We start from the raw sequence: 3,794 nt of genomic DNA on the forward strand, positions 1-3,794 counted from the left end.
CAAGGGCTAATTTTTTAAGTATTTTGTATAGACAGGATCTCCCTATGTTGCTCAGGTTGGTCTTGGTCTTGAACTCCTGGGTTCAAGCGATCTAGCCGCTGTGGCCTCACAAAGTACTGGCATTCCAGGTATGAGCCACCGAGTTGGGCTGGCAGTGTTTTTGTTTGCTCTTTTCACAGCCGTGTGTAGTTGATCACTTTTTTTTTTTGAGACAGACTCTTGCTCTGTCACTCAGGCTGGAGTGCAGTGACACGATCTCAGCTCACTGCAAGCCCCGTTTCCTGGGTTCAAGTGATTCTCCTGCCTCAGCCTCCCGAGTAGCTGAGGCTACAGGAGTGTGTCACCATGCCCGGTTAATTTTTGTATTTTTAGTAGAGATGGGGTTTTGCCATGTTGGCCAGGCTGGTCTCAAACTCCCGACCTCAGGCGATCTGCCCTCCTTGGCCTCCCAAAGTGCTGGGATTACAGGTGTGAACCACTGGGCCTGGCCTTGATCACTTCTTGAATCCCGTGACCAGCCCAGGATTAGGTTCAGAGTGGATGCCTCACAAATGTAGAATGAGTCATGCCAGGTGGTGTGGGCACAAACAATGAGCTCCATAGGTGTGTGGAAGTGGGAGAGGAGTCCCTTCCAACCAGGTGGTGAGTGATGGTGGCCTGGAGGAGATGGCAGTCAAGTTGGGTTTTGAGGGATGAATATGATCTGGGGAGAAGGGAGGGTGTCCCAAGTGGAAGGAAAAGCATTGTGTGGGTGTGTGTGTGTGTGTGTGTTAGATCTGTCTGTGCATGTAGGTGTGTCAGAGGCCTCCTGGGGTGTGTGTGTTTGCCTACAATGTCTTCAACCCTTTCTCTCTTTCTCTCTCTTTTTTTTTTGAGACCAAGTTTTGCTCTTGTTGCCCAGGTTGGAGTGCAGTGGTGCAATCTCGGCTCACCGCAACCTCCGCCTGTCAGATTCAAGTGATTCTTCTGCCTCAGCCTCCCAAGTATCTGGAATTACAGGCGTCTGCCACCAGGTCAGGCTAATTTTTTTGTATTTTTAGTAAAGACAAGGTTTCACCATGTTGGCCAGACTGGTCTTGAACTCCTGACTTTGTGATCTACCTACCTCAGCCTCCCAAAGTGTTGGGATTACAGGCGTGAGCCACTGTGCTCAGCCTATTTACTTCTTTACGGGTTCATTTTCTGCCTCCTACGTCACTCAAGACTGGGCTCACTGGGAGGGCAGGGCTGGGTCGGCTGTGATCGCAGCACCCATAAATGCATATCGCAGAGGAATGACCCAACAAGGGTGTCTGGGAAAGAACCCTGTGTGCCATGCAGAGGCCTTGGGGCTGCTCTGCCCAGTAACCAACCCCTGACCCTATCCTGACTCCCAGGAGAGAAAGGCCCCTTTGACCATGTGACTGAAGACCACACTCACCACAGCTCTGTCTCCAAGCTTCAATTTCCTCTTCTGTCCTAGAGCCATGCCCCTCCCTCCATTTTCATCCTGAGCTGCACACAGACCTGGTGGTGGGTGGGTGGGTGGCTGGCGTCATGGCAACAGTAGCACAGGGTTGCCATGGCAACTTGGTTCCCTAGTAACAGGCCTGAGTTTCTTAGCCCAGGGGTGGCAATCCACCGGGAAGAGATGGGGAGAGGGTGTCCCCAGCATCCAGCTGGCACACAGGGGACATTCTGTAAACACTTGGAGGGTAGGATGGGGATGCATGGTGGCTGTCTTTTCCTGGGGCACAAGGAGGAGACTTCAGGTCCCTGCTGGGCTCCACACAACTCCTGGCACACTCTCCTTCCTCAGGGCCCCCATCCAGGCTGTTCCCTCTGCCTGGAGGCTGTGCCCTCTTCGCTCCTTCTGGCCAACTCTTCAGCCTGACCTCCTGGCTCAGCCCCAGCTTTTATCATGGTGACAATTAAGTGATGGCTTGTTTGCTTGTGTGATGATTGGTTTAATAAATGTTCCCTCTGCCAGATGCGATGTGCTCGGCGTCTCGGTCACAGCTGTGTCCCATACACCAAGGAAGCTGCTCTCAATACATCTTTGTCGACACTCTGCATCCTTGCTCTGCCTTGCCCACTTCTTCCGAGCCAATGTGGCCTCATCTCTATCCCTTGAGCTTTTCCTGGCACTGGGCTTAAGTCCTTCACATTATGTCCTCTCAGAATATTATGGAACTTTGCACAACGTTCTGGAATGTCCTGGAATATTCTAGAACATTCTGTCCCCTGCTTTTACTGAAGCTGGGACATCATCACCTCTTCAGGGAGGCTCTCCCTGATCTCCTGGCTGAAGCAGTGCTCCCCCACCCAACACACACTTGATCACTCTCAGCTCATTGTCTTCAAGACAGTTATTGCCATCTGAAATGGCCTTGGTCATTTATCAGTTATGTATCTCAGATTTGTCTTTCCCATCAGAATGTACCTTTCAGAATATCTTGGAACATGAGGTCAAGGGTTTTTTTTTTTTTTTTTTTTTTAGACGGAGTATCTATTGCCCATGCTGGAGTGAAGTGGCGAGATCTTGGCTCACTGCAACCTCCACCGCCTGGGTTCAAGCGATTCTCCTGCCTCAGCCTCCCGAATAGCTGGGATTACAGGCATGCGTCACCACGCCTGGCTGATTTTTGTATTTTTAGTAGAGATGGGGTTTCACCATGTTGGCCAGGCTGATGTCCAACTCCTGACCTCAAGTGATCCGCCTGCCTCGGCCTCCCAAAGTGCTAGGATTACAGGTGCGAGCCACTGCGCCCGGCTAAGGTCAAGATCATGTCGGATGGGCTGACAGTTGAATCCCCAGCAGCCTCTCAGCACCCTAGTTCCCAGAGTTGGGGGATCTCAGTTGGTCACCCCCCAAGAGGTAGTCCTAGTTCTGTCACATTGGGTGGATTTCACCTTTTTTTGTTTTTCTATTGGGATGGGATCTCTCTATGTTGCCACGGCGGGTCTCAAACTCCTGGACTCAAGTGATCCTCCTGCCTTGGCCTCCTAAAGTGCTGGGATTACAGTCTTGAGCCACCGCAACTGGCCTGAGTTTTTTTCTGTAAATCAGCTTTAATAAGACATAATTTACATCCAATGGCACACCCATTTTAAATGCCCAGTTCAATGAGTTTTGGCAAATGTAATCCTCTTAAGATACCCCTATAATCAAGATATACACTAGATGTGGTGGTTCACACCTGTGATCACAGTACTTTGGGAAGTTGAGGTGGGAGAATCACTTGAGGCCTGGAGTTTGAGACCAGCCTGAACAATATAGTGAGACTGTCTCTACCAAAAAATTTTTTTTTTTTTTTGAGACGGAGTCTCGCTCTGTCGCCCAGGCTGGAGTGCAGTGGCCGGATCTCAGCTCACTGCAAGCTCCGCCTCCCAGGTTTACACCATTCTCCTGCCTCAGCCTCCGGAGTAGCTGGGACTACAGGTGCCCACCACCTCGCCTGGCTAGTTCTTTTTGTATTTTTTAGTAGAGACGGGGTTTCACTGGGTTAGTCAGGATGGTCTCGATCTCCTGACCTCGTGATCCGCCCGACTCGGCCTCCCAAAGTGCTGAGATTACAGGCTTGAGCCACCGCGCTTGGCCCAAAATTTTTTTTTACAAAAATTAGCCAGGTGTACTGGCGCACACCTGTGGTCCCAGCTGCTCCGGAGGCTGAGGTACGAGGCTCATTTGACCCAGGAGGTCGAGGCTGCGGTGAGTTATGATTGTGCCACTGAACTCCAGCCTGGGCAACAGAGCGAGACCTTATCTCTAAAATAAATAAATAAATAAATAAATAAATAAATAAATGAAAAGG

This window comes from Colobus angolensis, unplaced genomic scaffold (genome assembly GCF_000951035.1).
Source record: "Colobus angolensis palliatus isolate OR3802 unplaced genomic scaffold, Cang.pa_1.0 Scaffold66, whole genome shotgun sequence".
NCBI classification, from domain to species: domain Eukaryota; kingdom Metazoa; phylum Chordata; class Mammalia; order Primates; family Cercopithecidae; genus Colobus; species Colobus angolensis.